This window comes from Talpa occidentalis, unplaced genomic scaffold (assembly GCF_014898055.3).
Source record: "Talpa occidentalis isolate TD23 unplaced genomic scaffold, MPIMG_talOcc4v2.1 talOcc4.12, whole genome shotgun sequence".
Lineage (NCBI taxonomy): Eukaryota > Metazoa > Chordata > Mammalia > Eulipotyphla > Talpidae > Talpa > Talpa occidentalis.
In genome coordinates, this window is record NW_023601212.1 from 95,030,135 (window position 1) to 95,051,152 (window position 21,018).

At 40.9% G+C, this 21,018-nt stretch overlaps 1 protein-coding gene across 5 annotated transcripts in view; it reads right to left on the reverse strand.

The window, feature by feature from the left end:
- The window catches only part of MRTFB (myocardin related transcription factor B), a 224,701-nt gene that overhangs the window by 117,622 nt on the left and 86,061 nt on the right, over nucleotides 1-21,018 (reverse strand). The window contains exon 2 of one of the 5 annotated variants that reach the window (XM_054693829.1): nucleotides 7,940-8,188. The exons of the other annotated variants lie outside the window; for them this stretch is intronic. The gene's annotated coding sequence lies outside the window, so the exon portion shown is untranslated. The remainder of the gene's footprint in view (nucleotides 1-7,939; nucleotides 8,189-21,018) is intronic. 5 annotated transcript variants of the gene reach the window in all.

The window sequence follows — 21,018 nt, forward strand, 5'->3', positions numbered from 1 at the left end:
ATTTAATCTATTTGGAGTTAATTTTTGCATATGGTATGAGGTAGGAGTCCAATTCATTCTTTTGCACTGTCCCAGCACCATTTTTTGAAAATACTATTTTTTCTTCATTGAATTCGTGGTACTGTAGTTGAAAAATCAAAGCATACAGATGTACAGGTTCATTTCTGCACACTTCAGTTTGCATTCTTTTTCATTGCTCTATATGCCTATCTATGTCAGTAATCCTAAATTACCTGCTCACTATTGCTTTGCAGTTTGAAATCAAGAAGTGTGAATCCTTTCGTTTTGTTCCTATTTTTCAGGAGTGTTTTGGTTATTCTGAATCTTTTGAATTTACAAATGAATTTTAAGACCAGCTTGTTTGTTTCTACAAAAAGAAAAATCCACTGGGATTTTGATTTAAAAAAAAGTTAAATCTATAAATAAATAAATTTGAATATTCTGTCATCTTGACACTATAAAGGCTTCTAATCCATGAACATGGGATGTCTTTCCATTTATTTAGGTCTTCATTAATTTCTTTCAACAGTGTCTTACAGTTTTCAGTGTAAAATTTTATACTTCTTGAATTAAATTTATTACGAAGGCTTCTTTTAAAAAGTATGATACTGTAGGGCCTCCCCTGGTGGTGCAGTGGTTGAGCACTGGGCTGCAAAGCTGCCCACAGCCTCTGCAGTGCCGGTTCGATCCCCGGCCCCCAGAGAGGGTCCCACATGGCGCGACAGACCTCTCCTGCCGCGCCCGCTGCTCCTCTCAGCGGTGTACTTCGTCAGTCTGCCTGTTCTGTTCCCCGCTCTGGCTCTGGTGAATTCTCTCACCCTCCCATGCTTCTGACTGTACCCAGTGCTTGTATAAAGAAAGAAATCTTTTTAAAAAAAATTAAAAAAAAGTATCATATTGTAAATGTAACTGTTTACTGGTTTATGTGCAACTCATTTTATATATTATTGTGTGTCCTGCAACCCTGCTGAATTACTTTAATCCTAAAAGTTCTTTTTCCATATCTTTAATATTTTCTATATGTAATGTCCATGTAATTATAGTTTTACTTCCTTTCTAATCTAGATGCCTTTTCTTTCTTTTTCTTGCCTAATTTCTCTCGCTAGACTCTGCACAATGTTCACTAGAAGGAGCAAGAGTGGATACCCTTTCTTGTTTCTAATCCAACAGAAGTAGTTTTCAGTCCATTACTAATAAGTATATGATGCTCATTAGCTACAGGTGTTTTATAGATGCTCTTTATTAGGTTGGGAAAATTCCTTTTTCATTCTAATGCACTAAGTATTTATCAAGAAAGGGTGTTGGATTTTGTTGAATGCCTTTCCTGTTATCTATTGAGATAATTTTGGATTCTTTTCATGTTTCATTCTGCTAATTTGGAATATTACATTAATTGATTTTCAAATATTGTATCAATTTTACATACTAGTGGTAAATCCCACTTGGTCATGGCAAATAATCCTTTCTCTATGCTACTGGATTTAGTATGCTAGTATTTTGCTAAAGATTTTTACATTATATTTAGAAGGAATATGTAGTCTGTAACCTTATTTTTTATTTATTTATTTTTTTATTTATACAAGAACCATGGTACAGGCCAGATGTGCAGAAGGGTGAGAGGATTCACCAGAGACAGAGCAGGGAACAGAACAGGCAGACTGACGAAATACACTGCTGAGGGGAGCAGCGGGCGAGACAGGAGAGGTCTGCCTCGCCATGTGGGCATCTCCGTAGCTGGCGGGGATCAAAGCAGCACTGCAGAGGCTGCGGACAGCTTCACAGTGTTGCGCTCAACCGCCTGCACCACCAGGGAGGCCTGTAACTTTTTTTTTAATGTGCTATATTTGTCTATTTTTGGTACTTGGGTAGTACCGGTCTCATAAAATGAGTTAAGAAGTGTTCTTTTGTCTTCTATTTTGGGGGATAATTTATGAAAGATTGGAGTTAATTCTTCTTTAAACATTTTTAAACCAGTGAAGCCATCTGGTTCTGGGCTTTCATTTATAGGAAGTCATATAATTACTAACCTAACTTCTTTATTTGGTATAGGTCTATTCAGATTTTCTAATTCTTCTTGGGTTAGTATTTGTATTTGGTAATTTGTATTTTTCCAGGAATTTTTCCATTCATCTGGGTTATCTAATTTGTTGACATGCAACTGTTCATATTAATTCTTTTTATTTCTATAAGGTTAGTAGTAATGTCCTACTTTCATTCCTAATTTTAATAATTTGAATCTTCTCTCTTTTCCCTTTACTCTAGTTTATGGTTTGTCCATTTTGTTGATGTAGTCAAAGAACCAAATTTTGGCTTAATTGTCTCTATTATTTTGCTATTTTTCTATATTATTTCTGCTCTAATCTTTATCATTTCCTTCCTTTTGCTTGCCTGGGTTTTGTTTATTCTTCCTTTTATAGTTTACTAAGACAGAAGGCTATGCTACTGAACTAATATCAAGTGATATGGCATGATGAAAATATTATAAATTTAAATTATAGAGATGGTTGCATAAATACAAATTTACTAAAAATTGCAGAATTTTCCACTTTTAAATGAGAGATGTTCTGGTAATATTTCAATAAGGCTGCCTTAAAAAAATATGATACTGTAATCTATGCTTATAGCAGTTTTATCCCTAGTTCCCCAAACCTAGAAACAGCCCAAGTGTCCTTACTCCATTCAGTTGGTGAATGGAGTAAAAAACTATGGTGCTTCCATACAACAGAACACCAATGAACAATAAAGGAGGATAAGCTACTAATACCTGCAACAAGTAGGCTGAGTGGCAAATGCATGATGCTAAGTGAAAGAAGACATCCACAAAGGCTTCAACACACCCACAGTGCAGGCGCAGAGACCAGGCTAGTGGCTGCAGGGGTGGGGCTGATTACAAATGGAAAGCCAAGGGAATTTGGGGTGATGGAACAATTCCACATCCTGATTGTGGTTGTGGCTACACAACTCTGTATCAAAAATCAGAACTGTATGCCAAAAATTGTGAGTTACCACATGTAAATTTAAAATACATTTAAAATAATGGTATTGTATAAGATTACTAATCACAGTATGATTTTGAATTGTAAACAACACTAAGTGTGACCGGTAGGAGATAGGTTAAGTAAATTACTCACATTCATTCAATATAATACCACGTTATAAGAAAGAATAAGGACGTTCTCCACATAATGCAGGTATGGAAAGATATCTGATTTGTTGCTAAGTGAAACAGTGACCTAAAGAAGGGGGAAAAGAAGACTATACATATATTCATTTGTACTAAAATGAAGCTCCGGATGAAGACACACAAACAGTAAGAGGTGTTCTCAATTGTATGAGTGGGGGGTAGGTAAAGGAGTGGTTGGTGGCAGAGAGAGTGGGTTTTAGTTATTATTTTATTATCTTTGCACATGTGAATTTATTACTTAAGCTTAGGAAGGAAACAAATCAAAACAAGTGGATTTTTTGAATACTGTTCCCATCACATATATCAATATTTATATACACACATACATGGTCTCTCAAGTTTGGGACATCTGAGGTTTGCCTTTTGTATATTCATCTTTGTTGATGATGACAATATTGAGCCACACAGAAATAGGGACATTCTTATAACAAACTGATAAAAATCCTTCTCAAGTTGATGTCAGCTCATTACTGTACACTATCCCAACTTCCCAAGTTACAAGAAGCATGACTTTGTGAGCGTTACTTAACCTCCCTAAGCCTTTACGTAAAATAAGTACAAATAACATCTCCCTTGCAGGATGCAAATTAAACGACACAGTCTATGTCAAGTGCTTCAGGTTTGGCTCTGAGAAGGCATTCAGTCACTGCTCACTGGCTTCATTTCTAGTTAAGGTTGTTTCCTGGGTGATATATTCACTTAACTGTCACAGAATGCAGCCCGTATTTCTTGAGATGTCTTGTCACACAAGGCCAGTGGTGGTGCAAGTTTTCTCCTTGGTTTGTGGGCTTCGGGTTCAAAGTCTAGCTCTGAAATTTTTCTGACTGGTGGGCAAGTCATTTAAATTTTCAAAGCCTCAGAACCTTTAACAAGGGGGCGAGACAAAGGTGCTGACTTCACCGGACTGAAGGGAGAGCTAACAGATGTGAGGTATGTATACAGCAGAGTTTGGAGCACGTGGTTAAGTAGACAATAAATGGTAGCAATTTGTATACTATTTTGTCTACCACATTCCCAGTTCCCTATCATGCAAAATAACATAAAAGAATTGCAGTTATCTAAATTTTATAAAAATCACATGTTAAACCTTTCTGATTTGTCTCAACTTTCTAATAATACTTCGCCAAACTTCCAATTAAAAAAAGCATATTCCTACTGCGCGCGCACACACACACACACACACGCACGCATGCACACAAATATTCTGATGATACTAGGGCTTTTAAATTTCCCTAACTCGGGCATAATACAGGCTAGATCTAAAGTAACAGAATTTGAAGTCAGTATTTATGTTTTATATTGTTTTCTCCAAAATTTGGGTTTTAACAGACTTGGGCTATTTTGATATATGACAATAAAAAAGGCTTTATGTAGAAACTAAAGTTTTACGCACAAAAATAAACAACTCTGGTTTCTAAAGAAACAATATTGTTCCTATAGTCACTTCTTAAAACGAGGTACCCAAACTAATCTCAGAGGATTACAACTTCCCAAAGTTTTGTTTTTAAGCTCCAATCAATAAAATAAAAGATCTCCATGTACACAGTTCTATTCCTTATAATATTGTTACAGCTTTAAGTTTTTTTTTTTTTTCTTTTTTCTAAAGTAGCCAGAGAAGTTCAGGATTTTGGATTTAGTCCTTGGAAGTAATAATTTAGAGTTACAATTTCTGTACTGGAAATGACTAAATGAATGAGGGAAAGAAAACTCAGATTTCTATGTTCTGTGAACTCTCTCTTTTCCAAACAACTTTTAAAAATTTCCTATAAATACATGATTGTTCTTAAAAAAAATGTTTTTCAGATAAAAATCTTTAATCATCACTTGGAACATCTTTGGAAATGATCTCCGCATATTATAAACTGTATAAAAACAGAGTTAAAGCATAAAAACCCATCTGCCAAATAAACTATTATGTGGAATTCACTGAACAAGTTACTTCAAAAAGAGTAAGACTTCGGGGTTTTTATAAGATGTGTGGCAACAGAAAGTTTTTCTTCTTAATTTCTGGAAATATAGTAAGAAACTGAGGGATTTTGGCAAAGAAGAATCCTATTTGCCCTCATCCATCCCTATTGCCACCCTAAGGCCCTCTGAAGTCTCCCTCCCTGCTGGCCCTGTGGCTGACTGGACTATTACTTTGCCAGGCAGAGCAGAACAGAGCGTTTCCATCACTGCAGCAAGTTCAATAGGGAGTGCCCATCTACAGCCTGTGGCTGTATAAATTTTTTATAATGAGCATGATGTATCCTTACATGGACTACAAAGAACAAAGATATTCCCAAATGGAAAAAAAATAAATAGGTTTTGGATTTTTTCCTCCAATCTGCATCTCTTTTAATGGTTCTTTTTCAAACATCACAGAAACACCAGTAGTTTCACAAGGGCTTAAATAAGCAGTACGCTAGCCAATTTTCTCTAAGTCAATTGATTCTTACTAACTCTGTTCTACTTAACAAGAGTTCAAATGTCACCTTCAAAATAAGAAAGACACAGCCACATATATTTGGCGCATCGTGACATACCTCTTGTTCTCTGAAATCTGAAAAAGGTCATGTTACTCATTCTTAGTAGAAGCAAGTACAGTTGATAGAAATCCCTTACAGTTTAGACAAACATTTCAAATTGAAGCTTTTCTTCAAAAGAATAATAGCATTTAAAAATAGCATTCATTTTTTCTGATTCAATTCAGTACAAAGTAGGGAAGAAAAAAAATAAGTCCAAAGCTTTAAAGGAAAAAAAAAAAGCCACATTAACTGAAGAAAATGGCAGTTCAAAGAGCCAGTTTTCAAATGAAGGTTGTAACGCCAAAGCAATGAACATTTATAATAAAGCGGTTTCTAAAGGTTTTCTCATAATAGAAGTTTGAAGTATCTGGTGAGGTTTTATAGAGGATAACATTTCAAAGTAGAGTTTAAGAAAAAAAACGCCAGAAAAAAACAAGGCACAAAGTTTGTGGAGAATGCATAAATTATAACATCTTCAGACCCTTCAAAAAAACTACTTCTGTTCAAAGATCACAGTCCCAGCACTTCCTGCTATCCTGGCATCCTCCGGCCCCCTGGGTCTCCACATCTACCTGCTTCCCTGATGCACCACCCACTAGTCCATCATCAGGCCCAAAGTCCCAATCACTCTGTGTATTCAACATTCTTACAACAGGGCCTTGCATAACATATGAACATATAAGGTCACTTTAATTAAGACAGTATAGAATGACACACAAAATATTACAGGCCAACAGGGCAGAACCCATGTATATTGAGCAAAATCAACTCAAGACAAGGTAGCATCACAAATCAGCATGGAAAAGATGGACTAAGCAATCAGAGACACTGGCTTGTACAACTACTTAATTCATGTGGAAAATTATTCCCTTTCTCATACCCACATACACAAGTAAGTCCCATGTGGATTAGATTTATGCTACAGATTTCCAGAAAAAAATCTGGCAGGATTTCTTTATGACCCCAAAGTCCTCAGAGTACAGAGGGATTTATTAGACGAGGCTTATTAGCACTAACCTTAAATGAAAAGGTTAATAAATATGATTTCATTAAAATGTAACACACAATGAAGTACACTATAAACAAAGTGAGAAGCTAAGCCACTGGAAAACATATCTGAAATACAGAATATGAACAAAAGTTAGTCAGAATTTATAAAGAACTAAATATACAAAGGGGGAAAAAAGCAGTCCAGTTAAAAAAAAAATGCATACAAAAGAGAAATAGACAAGTCACATGAGGAGAAATAGTCAAACTTAAGAAATAAGGCTGAAATGCACTAGAAATCAAAGACATGCACTAACTATTTCAAATGAGCAAAAAGTTGGAAGTCTGACAATACCAGGGCCTGGCCAGGTCATGGAGCAGTAAACACTCCCAAACGAGGCTGTCAGGGGCTGTGATTTCTATACCTGCTCTGGAGAATGATCTGGCAACACTAGTGAAGTGAAGGATGCACGTAACTATGTACCAGCAGTTTTACCTCTAGAGAAGCTGTTAGACATGCATGAGAAGACACCACGTGCTCATAGCAATACTGTCTGATAGCAAAGGATGAAAACTACCATTCTGCTGGCAGAATGAATAATCGATAGTGTAATCTTTGAATACTCTGTAGAGCAAAAACAAAGGAACTGCAGTACACACGTGTACATGGATATATCTCCCCATAATCTTAAATGACAAAACCAGATGCAGAAATATATATACAGCGTGACACCCTACAGTACAGAACTAAAGATGTATACACAAACTAAATGTATTGCTTATAAATGCGTGAGTGTGTGATGTAAGCAGTGAGTCACGCGCGGGAATGACAAACGCCCACCTCAGGATGATGGTTTTTCAGAAGTAAGATGGGGAAATGGCATCTGGAGGGCGCACAAGGAGCCCAATCTGTGCGCAGTGTTTTATTTTATATCATTGAAAGCTTTAATGTAAAGCAAAGGTAGCAAACTGTTAAGATTTGATGGATATGTAGAGGTTATATTATTCTATTTTTCTGTATTCAAGAAATACTTCAAACAAGTAATTTCTATTTTATAGTAATTTCTATTTTATAGAAATAATTTTATAGATTTTATAGATAATTTTATAGATAATTTTATAGATATTTTATAGATATTTTATAAATAATTTTATAGATAATTTTATAAAATTCTATTTTATAGAAGTAATTTCTATTTTATAGAAAAGACTAATGAAGTAATTTGTATTTTATAGAAAAAGGAACAGATGCAAAGTTTACCAAAATGGTTGTCTCCTGATGGTAGGGGTAAAGTTATGAAGTTCCTCTTCTCCTTTCCAGTCTTCTAGATTTTTTTCCCCTTCCAAAGTAACCCCAGACACTTTTTGGTCTGTTCATTCTTCCATTTTACTCCTGACCCAACACTGCATTTCCTTGCTCCTTTGGTATAACAGCCGGCATTGTAGCAGGCGATGCCTCCACCACTGGAATACGGGTCCTTGGATTCCTAGACCATTACTGTGCTGGCTACTAGAGAAATACACATAAGAACAAAATGTATATTATCTCTTCCTAGAACTGAGTTTCAGGAATAGAAACATTAAAAAGCTACATAATTAAAACTGTGAGGGATGCAATGAGGGAAAGAATAGGTAAGAAGTAGACCTAATAAGAGTTGACAGGAGGAATGGGCATGTGCCAGGAAGGGAAAGTAGAAGGTCTTACAGACAGAGAGGAAACCCACAGTGCCACTCTGTGCTGGGAGCACTCTGAGGGCAGGGACTGCTCCTCATTCATATCTGTGCCCATTACTTACAAATGCTTCCTGACTGATTCTACGGCAGTCTCAGAGCAATAAGGAAATTCTGTGCCTGCAGCTCTAAGGCAGGAAAGAAGTCTTGGAGGATGGCCCAATGGGCAAAAGGAGTAGCCATTCAAAGAGCCAGAATGGAGTGTGAGCCCATTATGTGTGGTAACTCAATCTCTCAAAAAGCACTTGCCAAATATTCTTTCCTGCCCAAGATCATCAGGGAGCTGGGCCTGAATCTCTCTTCATCTGTCCATCCATCCGCCCATCCACCCATTCATCCCCTACGTTGCACAGCAGCCTCATGCCCAGCTCATTCATTCATTCAACTCAATATATTTAAAAGAACCTTAAAAGTGCCAAGCTAGGGACAAGAAGATGCACACAGCACACAGGCCCTGCCTTAACAGAGCTTTCTTTCTAGACCACTGATCTTACTGGAAGTGACTGTGTCTCTCAAGAGCATCTGACAATGTCTGGATACATATAGGTTGTGACCATGAGGCAGGGGCACTCCTGGATCTATTGGGTGGAGTCCAGGGATGCTGCTAAACATGCTATGATGGTGCTGATTATGTCCGCCCTCTCAAACGAAAAAATCACCCAATCCAGAAAGTCAACAATATCAAGATAGAAAAATATGATGCAGGCTATTTAGAGTCATGTCCAGTTGGGACTACTAAAACAGGACAGAGGTCAAGGTAGTCAAGTACCAGAGACTTAGGAGAGTAATAAACACCAGGTCATGACACCAGCACATCAAAAAAAGGAAATGTCAACAGTGTGGAGGCTGTTGCTGACCTGCTCGAGAGAATTAGCAACCTAATTATATCACAATGCAATAGGGGTATGTGGAGCTGGCTGATGACGAAAAACTAGGGTTGGAAAGATCCCCTTGGAAGTGACATCTAATTCAAAATCTGATAAATAGGTGAGTTAAGTAAGAAAGGGTGTAGGGTGCAGTCAGGATAGAGGGCTATTCCAGACAGTAAGCAAGTAGGACTATGGCAGAGTGTGGTAGAAGATGAGAGAGTGGTGAGAGGTTGCTAAGGGCTCGACAGGTAAACTGGGCCCTAGATCACGAGCACTTATGATGGATTAAGAAATGCAGACACTAGCTTTAGGGTAGTTAGAAGCCACTGAAAGGATTTACAGAGGACAGATGTGGACATAACCTGTTTTAGAATAATCACCATGGAGAAGGACTCGGAGAGGCTGAAGAGCGGGGCTCCTGCGACCACGTGGCAGAGTCCTGGCTTGAGTGACTTGGCTCTAAAGACAGAGGAGGACGTCCAGGAGCAGCTCCACACAGGCGTCCCACCCAGGAGAGTCCCATCACAGCTCTCTGCCTAGTAGTTACAAAACTCCAATATCTGAAAGGTTTTTTTTTTTAATATTTCATTGCTGATAGCAAAACCAGAACCTAAACTTACTTGATGCTATTTATAGTACATGTAGATATTTAATGTATCTCAGGGTAGATGTATTAGTGCTTGATTATGGGGTGCTGCCCCAGATTCCATTGGGTAGCACTAACTTTTTAAAATTCAGAAGAGTCTGTATTCCAAAGTGCAGCAAGGCTCAGGGACATAATGGATGATGGACCTTGCAAGGTACTGAACAAATTTTTGTCAAACTACATTAAATTGGGCAAAGTGGGTTAGTGAATGATTATTTGTTCAAAATATTTTTCGAAAACACTATCTTTACTAACAACAGTAGGAGATTTCCTGACATCATGTGTACAAACAGCTGCTCCCCTCCAACATGATTCATTCTATGGCATTTCCCCTTAAAAGCCAAGAACTGGGCATGTGATCCTAGCAGACCCACAGTAGTGGGACTTGAGGGAAGAACTAAAAGGAATTATTTCACAGAATTTATTTACTTCACAATTCCTCTTCCTGTGAAAGCCACACAGAAGAGTAGGTACAACAGCAACAAACCCCACACTTCATCTTAGAATAATTCCAAGCAAAGCCCGGGGAGAGCTGAAAGAGCTCTGAGGTCACCCTAAGTCACTGTTAACACAGCCAAGAAGACTTGGTAACTTGATGCTTTCCTGTTAGGAGAGACCTGGCCCTTCTTGTAATGGTGTCAAGCACACAAATACTTGCATTAAGTGGCGCTGCAATAATAGTGGTCACTGGCCACTGCTGCAGTGGCCAGGAAGAAGGGCCTTGGGCTTATCCATTCACTCCCTACTTCAACAAGTATCTGCGAAGTGGTTTCTGCACACCCAGCACTGCTTATTCTAGGTGCTGAGGGCACAGCAATTCCTGATATAGACTGATTTCTTGGAGGCTGTAGATTTTATAGGGGTGCACAGACACAAGACATGTAATTTTGATAGGTGGAAGAAGTTATGATGGGAGAGCATGATGATGATGTAATACAACAGAACAACATGGCGTAGTAGGAATGAAAGAAACGCCTGAAAACTGGGGCATAAAAACTGACATCTAAAAGATTACTAAAAATTATTGTTCTAAGGGAATGGAAAGAAAGGAAGAAACTGAACTAAAGCAAGAGAATGGAAGAAAATTAGCGAATAGGAGAAAGTAATGGCTGAAAGCGGAGGCCGGGAGGCAGAACTCAAAAGATCAGAGCAAGCAGAAATACGGTGGAATGTTCCAGCCTCAAGACTAGGCTGGAAAGGAGCTATTATTCTGAAGAGATCCTATCTAAAATTGGACTATACTTGCTGATATTCTAGAAGGTACTTTGCACCTAAAAATAAAATACATGTGGGAAGTGTGATTTAAAATACTTAAACATTTATTTTGTGCTTATTTGGATTAGGGGAAAACCACCCTTCTATGTAATCAAGACACCTAAAATGTACTTCAAATGAATAGTTATATACTGAAACATTTAGATGAGTCTGAATAATAAATTAGGTCATCAGCAATATGCTGCCAACTTTGTAAAGCACTATGGTCTGGCAGGGTGTTTTAAAATAATAAATTTACCAGAAACATAATTGAGATATTCATATGTCAATTGAGAAGACTGGCAACACTAAAGTTTCCAACCACAAATATATCCATATAAATCACACTCAGTATTTTGAACTTATGACAGTGTGAAAACCAATTGTTAGTCTTCTACTGCAAAGATCCAAAGGAACAGTTATTCATAGTAGTGATTTTTTTTTGACACTCTTATTAACCCATTCCAGAGCTGCAGGCTTTTTTTTTTTTTTTTTTTTTTAGATTTATTTATACAAGCACTGGGTACAGTCAGAAGCGCGGGCGGGTGAGAGAATCCACCAGAGCCAGAGCAGAGAGCAGAGCAGGCAGACTGACTAAGTACACTGCTGAGGGGAGCAGCGGGAGACAGGAGAGGTCTGCGTGCCATGTGGGACCCTCACCCGGAAGCTGGGGATTGAACCCGCGCTGCAGAGGCTGCTGGCAGCCTCGCAGCCCAGCGCTCAACCACTGCGCCACCAGGGAGGCCCAAGCCGCAGGCTTTTAAAAACCAGCATTAGCACATTTTAGCTGTATTTATGTAACACTGTTAGCCTAAAAAATTCAAGAGGCCTACTACACTACAAGAGTAGCCCACTAAACTTGCCCAGGAGAACGGGGAAGTGGGGGGTGGGGGGTGCCAAGGGGAAATGCGCTGCTGCTGGAAGGGAAACAGTTTCTTTGTGGACATGTTTTTCCGTTTGTTTCTAAATCATCTCTTTTCCTAGTTTGGATTACTCATCTACTGACCGCCTAGACCCAGGCAAAGTCCTCCATGACTGGGTCGGTCTGCAGGTCTCTGTGCACAATCCCTGGTCACCCTGCCGAGGAGCCAGAATTCCCTGCAATGGTCAAGGGCGCTGGTAACTCTACCTCCTCCACAGGGACCTTCCCATTCTCTCCACTTAAACCTCCCACAATAAACAGTCACATCCTAGACCCGCCCTAGAACCTGAATTCTGAAACAACTCCTGTGGCTCCTCATTTCCTCCTCTTCTCCTCCTCCTCTCTACCCCCCCCCCCCCCCCGCACTCATCTCTCCATCCATTCCCATTCCCAGGATACTCATGAAACAGCTGCCTCATGCTGAGCGGTTTTAAGTGCGAGAGGAAAAGCAGTATTAAAAATAAAATCTCTGCCCTCTCAGAACATACAAATAAGCAAGTAAAATGTATACTGCTGAACAGTGCTAAGAGCTATAGAGAAAGACAGAAAGGCAGGGAAGGGGGTGCGTGTTCTTGGCAAGTGTGTGCTTTCAAACTGGGCAGCCAGAAAAGCCGGGAGAAGTTAAGACTTGACTAGCCCTAACCCTGAGGGAGGTGAGGCAGCTATACAATGAGTGCTCTGATAAGGGGGAAGGGACAAAGCTGACTTCTACTGGAAAATGATCGCTCTGTGTTGAATTAAGAAGAGACTGTCGTGATCTTTCCCATCTTGCAAGATGGTGCGTGAAAAAGCCAGGAAGCAGGCTGCTAAATAGAATGAATCTGAAGCCAAGAAAGTTGATGCTGGCAGCAAGGTTAAAAAGGATAACCCCAAGACCAACGCCCAAGACAGGGAAGCCTAAAACCCCACCCTACTCAGGGGAACTGGCAGATTGGCAACCCGCTACCCGTTCCGGGAGGCCGCGTGCAAGCACAGCGCTCAGCTGCCACATCCAGGATGCCAGTGTGTGATGACAACAGTGGCAGCACCCAAGTGGAGAAGCTTTGTGAAATATCTAAATACTCTCCTACCGAGGGTGTGCTTAGGAAATCGGCTCAGCAGGGCAAAACCCTTCAGGCTGCAGGTGAGAAACTGCAAGCTCACCCCTCTCCTGGGCCACACTGACCATGCTCACTGGCACCACGGAGGCCACAGGGGGACTTTCCTGCAGTGGCTGAGGAGTGGCTTGCTCTTGTGACTGGACTTCTGTCCCTCATTCGAGTTCCTCTGTGTAGCATACACCAGAAATCTGTCATCACCTCCAACAAAATTGTTTCCATGGTGTGAAAAGCCCAAACATCCCACTGAAGCTGCAGCAGCTAGGTGAGCCCCGATACTAGGCAGCAGAGATGTCTGACACAGAGGGGGACAAATACAAGATCACAGAGCAGCTCAAAGTTAATCAAAAGCTGTGGACTCACAAATTCTGCCAAAAATCAAAGCTATTCCTCAGCTTTAAGGCTGCCTGATGTGCTGTTTGCTCTCACAAATTGATTTTACCTTCACAAACTGGTGTTCCAAATTTCTTACAAAGGATCTAATTAAGGAACTGATTCACTGAAAGCAGCTCTCCCCTGCAGACACCGCTTCCTCCGCAGTCCTTAAGGGCGGTGGTCTCCTCTACCACCACCCTTGATCCTCGCACTCCTGGGGGAGGGTTCGGGTTCATTCCCTCTTATGGCGGCTTCCAAAACATTTTGTTTGTTTTTAAATCATCTCCTTTCCAATGGTCCAGTGCTTTGAATCTCATATCATCAGACTGTGTCATACACTACTGCGGCTGTTATCCAACATCCCTTACCCGCCCTTCGCCACTCACCCCCAAGATTCTTCACCAAACCAAGACTACGCCTCCATCATCACGACTGTGTGCACCTACTCTCTGAACACCATCTCCCAGATTTCTAGTTTCCTTTCTTTCAAATTCTAAGTCCAATAATTCATTTGTAAGAGGAGCCCACTCCGTGCCCACAGGGTTCAGGGGTGCAGGTCACACCTGGCTCCACTACACCACAGCATGAGCCGTGAGGAGAGAAGCCTGAGGCATGCTGGGGCATGCTGGGTTCTCACCAAGCTCAGTGCACAGACTGTGGACAGCGCACAGGCCAGCCTGGGGAATTTGGTGGCAGTGACAGTGCTTGCTGAGTGGCACTGCCTGAAGGGCCACTGGCACATGATAACTTTTACTCCAGACCCTCGGACCCGCACTCTGGCTCTGCTGAGGGGCTCAGCACCACGCCCAGCCCCACTGAAGCCCACCTCAGCTGGCAGAGAGCCTCTCTGGGCTCCACTGAGCCCCCAATGCCACACCTGTCAGGAGGCATCTGATACAGCACTAGGGCAGGTTTTTCACAAACAGGCAGAGAAAGGGCTTTAAAGCCTGCAGGATTTTTGAAAACAGACCAATCGGGTACGAGCTCACACCAAACAACTCTTGTAAGCAGGGCTGGTTTTAAAAATGGACCAATCAAGTTTGAAAGGTGGGTACCCTGAAGGGGACATAAGCAGGGTTTCAGACACACTCTCATTATCTAAGTAGGAGAGAGAATGCTTATGAAAACAGTGACAGAAGTGGTCTTATTACATAGCTGGGTATGTTGGAAAGTGATAGAAAATGAGATGGGCAATATTATAGAGTATCATCAGAGGTACAGTGTAGGTTGATGATTTCTGAACAAACACATGCTCACAATTACAGCAGTATTTAAGGGAGATGAGACTCAGAGCAAAGGATAGAATGGGAAAGCAGAAGTTTACACTTGCAATAGGATAGGGGGCAGGGAGGGTGAGGGTGTGTGGAAGGGTAACAGGGTGTGGCAATTATCCTGACAAGTATAATGAGAGTCTGGTGAGAAGGAAGAGAGAAAAAGACATTTCCCTGAGAAAATGGACAGCATACTATGGGTCAATTTCAACCTAAACTCCAGGAAAGGGGAATATAATTGCTACAGGATGAAGGGCATAGCACTTGAGGCTGGAAGGGGCCAGGACTCTGAGATCATGTGATTCAGCTCCCTGACTTTATAAATAAGGAAACAGAAGCCTAAAGAAGTGAATTGATTTGTCCAAGATTACAATGCAAGTTGCTGACAAAATTGGGACTGCAATCCTCTCTCCTGACCGCCTATGGAACTCCTTCCTACTTACTCCCAAGTAGGAATCCTATACTCTGCTGCCTCTTCTAGAACTCAGTCTCAGTTTCCTATTTGCCCACTGAGTCCTTGCCACATTTCCGGTGACAAACATTACACGATGAATTAGTCGCCTGTGTCTGACCTCGACACACATCCGCTCCCTGAGAGTCAGCCCTGAGCCTTCAGAAGGCTTCAAAGCTGCCGGGCTGACTACCCAGGTCTTCCTGAAGATAAGCCTGCTGGTCCTTTCATGGGGAGCCCAGCTCCTCCAGACGCTGTTTTGAAGTTTCTAGTAAGTCTCAAGGCAACCGAGTAAATTCAAGTCCTATTCTAAGGATCATTAAAATGATATTGAGATGAAAGGGCAAAGCATATTGACCTCTTATTGTTTCCTTCTTCCTTTTCCATTTTAACTAACAGTTTAAATGCGGTTTGGCTCAGCTGTGATGGAAATCTTGAGCCATGTGTACAATTCCCTGGCAAACACTAGAATCTGTGTTTGGTGTTCTTCTTACCAGCAGCTGACAGAACTCTGCTGATAACAAAAAGTAGTAAAGCTCTACAATCTTTTACAGACAACGCTCATTAGTAAAACCCACGTTTGTAGGTAATTCCTAGTAAACTCAGACTTGACAGAAGTTAACACGAACACAGCTTCCCATGGTTTATGGAAAGTAAGCAAGATCATTAATACTAAGTAAATATAGAGAACTTAGCTATTTCATTTCCTGTCAAGAAGAACTTTAATAAGCTCCATGGACTTCAGCAAGTTGTCCGTATTAAAAACATTTTTAGAGTAGACAGTCCAGAACTATATGAACTTACAAACAGCTGCCTGAATGAAGTCTATAGATAATGCTGAATAATTTTATAACATAAGTATTTAGTGCTGTTTATGTTTTTCTCCTCTTGCTATTTCACAGTTTCAACAACATTTCTTTTTAAGCTAAAATATTCCAAGATCTTCTTTGGGGAAATCTTGTGTGTTTTTAAGGGCACATTTTCCAAGTACTAGACCCTGCACTGATGACAGTACTGTGATTAAAATGCACAGGATTCTCGCATCAAGCCTGACCCTTTGGTTTATGTTTTCTTCCTACTTTATTTACTCAGCCTATTCATTTTAAAATTTAATTTTTTTAACCACGTGCATCTCAAAAGCTTAAACTGACTACATCTGTTTGCTTAGTAGTTTCAAGATATCCTCTTTTGTGACTAAGCAGCAGGTGCTGTTCAGTTTATTTTCATACACGTAAACTAAGCCCTTGAACTTGGAGTGAGGAAAAGGCTTAAAAGTTTAGAAAGGAAGGAACTACACAAGTTTCCTTTGGAACAGCCTGCTTTTTCAGTTTCCTGTATGAAAATAATATTGTATTTTTATAGGACTTGCTAAGAAACAATGAAGAAATTATATTTAAGCCTTTAGATAGTTAAGTTTGAAATCCAAATAACATACAATTTCTTTTCATAATTTTGATATTTAAATTAAGCCAGGAAAAGAGAAAAAGACTTTCAATAAACAAAATGGAAATGTGGTGCAAAGTTTAAGATGAGTATAATTTTCAGATTACTGTAAGAGTTCACATTTTCTTCCAGTAAATGGACATTAAAACTTTTGGCTTTAAATGTCTTAAATATCAAGCTGCTACATTTCACAGAGATGACAGGGTAAGTTTTCTTTGTTGATGTAGTTGCTGCTTATTGTCGTTATGAAATGATTTTGATTAAAACACATAAAGACACATACACACAGCAAATTCATTATTCAACACAGCTTTCTAAGCTCTAACTCAACCAGAAGTAACAAGCATTCTCTTTAAAAATGCATCCAGAATCTCAAACCCCACGGGAGCAAAAAGCAACGTCCTCAGGGTACTGGCCTTAAATATCCTCTCCCAACCTTCTATGAAGTGGCCAAGTCACCCAGCAGTCGGCCTCCAGGCCACCTCTCACAGCTCTCAACAGCAAGCATGCACGTGGCAAGCAGGATGAAGTTTTCTCCCTGCCTAATTCAGAAGTTACTACTACGCATTTAGAAATCTACAAGGATGCTAAAGGCACTGCAGCTTAGGGCTTCTTACACCGACCTGGAATCAGACACTTGGAGAAGACAATAAAAGAAAGCGAGTTGTCTGGGGTTCTTTTTTTTTTTTTTTTTTTTTTTAAAGATTTATTTATTTATTTATGCAAGCACTGGGGTACAGTCAGAAGTGCGGGAGGGTGAGAGAATTCACCAGAGCCAGAGCGGAGAGCAGAACAGGCAGAAGGACCGAAGTACACTGCTGAGGGGAGCAGCGGGCGGCAGGAGAGGTCTGCGTGCCATGTGGGACCCTCGCCTGGCGGCCGGGAATCGAACTTGCGCTGCAGAGGCGGCGGGCAGCTTCGTAACCCAGCGCTCAACCGCTGCACCACCAGGGAGGCCCCGTCTGGGGTTCTTAACACCCCTCACTGTATCCTCTCCTGGCACACCTTGTGCTGTGCTGCCCTGGACCTTCCTGTACTTTCTCTGCAGCAACCACCTGCCATGTGCGCCACGGTTATCTTTCACCTGCTTATAAGACTCTAAGGCCCTGAGATGGAGGGGCTCATCTCTTCACCTATGTGACCACCTATCCCTAGTTTTTAGCAGACTGGCTGGTGCAAGTCAGTCATACAGTATTTTCCCGATTTTTGTGTTGGGGAGTTTTTTTTTTTTTTTTAAGATTTATTTATTTATTTATACAAGAACTGGGGTACAGGCCAGATGCGTGGGAGGGTGAGAGGATTCACCAGAGACAGAGTGGAGAACAGAACAGGCAGACTGACGAAATACACTGCTGAGGGGAGCAGCGGGCGAGACAGGAGAGGTCTGCCTCGCCATGCGGGACCCTCGCCGGCCGGCTGGGATCTAACCGGCACTGCAGAGGTGGCGGACAGTTTCACAGTGCGGCGCTCAACCGCCTGCGCCACTAGGGGAGGCCCTGTCGGGGAGTTTTTAGAGACAAAAAAGTCTATCCACAAGTGTGTCCATTCCCTGCCCCTGCACCCCACTCATATGCTTGTGTAAGTGCTCATTCCTTATATCTGATTGAAAACTACTACCCAAAAAGGGGAGAATAAATTTCTCCTTTCCAAAAGGAAAAATACAGGTATGTGGCCGGCCCCTCTTAGCAGCCCTGCAATATGACGGAAATGCAGTTGCTCAGAGATAGGTGGCCCCAGGCAGCGGCAGCCCAGGGGCACTGGCCACAAGGGAGCCTCTCCCTTGTTATACCACATGAAAATGGTTTTGGTTTCACATTTTGTGTGTGTCCTGAATCTTCGGCTCCTTTGGTCCCGCCCAACTGCTATCACTATCCTCTTTGATGACCTATGCCTAAACCCCCTTAAAAACAGACCCCCCCCCCACCGGGTGGTGCAGGGGTTAAAGTCTCAGCGTTATCAAGCAATTGCCAGCCACTGAGGCATGAGTTCAATCCCCGGCCAAGGAGCTACCCACATGGCACAGCAGACCTCTCCTGTCTCGCCCGCTGCTCCCCTCAGCAGTGTATTTCAGTCAGTCCACCTGTTCTGCTCCCCACTCTGTCTCTGGTGAATCCTCTCACCCGCGATAGCTCTGGCCTGTACCCTAGTTCTTACACGCATAAATTAAAAAAAAAAAAAACTTAAAAAAAAGGTAACCGGTCCACCCAAGCTACTACCGTAATTAACATCCTGAACAAACTGCACACTCAGCCACAAAGCACAGTCCAGAGCACCCTCACTTTCTTTCACACTCACTCACTTTCATCCTCAACTAAGCTGGAAGCTGCCTAAGGAGAGGAGCTACGTATTCTTCTCCAGGCTGAGTCCTAGCCCACAGTAGAGCACACAGTAGGTATTCAATGGCACACCATAAACAAGATTTATGATCTAGCAAATGTGGGAAACGTTTTAAAAATATATTACCCTCACTGTTCCGAAAGCATCCTCAAATTGCCAGAAAACTAATGAACAATGATAAAATTGATGCTGTTAAAGGCAATTCACATTTACTTCAAGTTTCCTAATGTCAAACTTTGAGATATGCCTTTCACATTTAGTCTTTCATTTAATCCTCATGAGGTTTGGAGGGGTTAAATATCTCACGATTACACAGTCAAGTGGGGAAGGTGGAACGCTGAACCCAGAAACGAGATTCAAATGGTTCATAAATTCAAAAACTTAAGATCCCCTAAAACATTTCCTAACAGTAGACATATAGTGATTTAAAAGAACTGTTTTAAGATAACCCTTTCACCCTCTAGCCCCTACCCATGCAGATCTGTATTAAGATCTACATCATGCAGCTTCGTCTATGGAAACACCATCTGTGTCCCACATCCCTGTCCAGGCAAACGCCACCCATCCTTAAAGTCGCCTGGCGTGTTCTCTCCTATGCAGCAAGCCCACTGCACCATGCACGCTGACCTGCCAGCAGCTGTCCTGCTCTGGTCCGTGAGCTCTGGAGGATAAGAACCATGTCTTTGCATCCACATGCCCAGGTCTCCTGCTCAGAACTGGACCACACAGCAAGGGCACCAATGTTTGTTCTTAAAATAGTTGTTGGAGCAGCATTAAGATTCTTAGTTTGCAACATATATCTTTCACAGAAGATCTGTATCAAGAGCTACATCATAACTTTCAACTCAATAATTTAAATGTTTCCATAGCAACTAGGCAAAAAAAATGCTTCTTATGATACTGGGAAAGGCAAGCTCTAACTTAAGGTTCAACCCACTGAAATACTTCACAATCATTTGCTTTTGTTCTTGGTATGAAGAGACAGAATGACAGCATTTAACTTTCTGTAACTTCCTCTCTAAGAACACTCTAACACACTAACAACAAATCAAAACTCATTTTTTTATACTTAACTAGACTATAATTTCCCTTAACAAAAGGACAGCATCTAATTACTTGACAAATCTTGAATATCTATGAGAACAATACATCTAATCAGGGTATAGGTGCATTTTGGATCTGACAGACCAAAGGATGTAAAGCATGACATTTTATTTTTAAAGTAAACATTACTCTTTTCTGACAACGGACCTTTTATAAAAGGTGTCATGGGCAATTCTTTAAGAAAGAGATTAGACGAAGAACCTCTCTGGGCTAATTTAAAACAGGGTCTAAATTAGGCAAGGTGGGAGGGTGGTATAAGACAACTTCTCAAGGCCTCTACCAGCTTAGTAATTTGAAGGAGAGGCAAAAATGGTTCAATTTTTTATTCTTAATTAGGCCGTTTACTTCCTGAGAGTCTGCTGATTTTCATGATATAAAATTTAAATTTCTGGGCATTCATTCATTCATTTCTTTTTTTTAATAGATTGTCTCTTTCCTTCCACCTACTTCCTCCACCCCTACTTATCATACCAGTGGAAAGCACTGGTGGCACCTTGACAGCCCTAAGTTCTTATGAGGATAACAAGAAGAAATGTGAAGGCACCTCAGCTCAAGGACAGGCTAACTACCCTCAGCTGTCATTCTTCAGCATGGAAGCCAACAAAATGTAGATGGTAATCAACATCCTAGCTGGGAAAGCAACCCAGGGGATGGTAGTATGGTGCCTAAGTCCCTAAGTGATTGAACTCAGAAAGGAAGCAATCTTGTTTGAAATTTACAAAATCTCCTCAAAGCTCACATTTAAAAAACTGTCTTTCTCAAAATTTGCCACTGGAAATAATTATATATAAACAAACTAGTTTTTGTTTTTTGACTCTTTAGGACAAATGGGATGCTCTG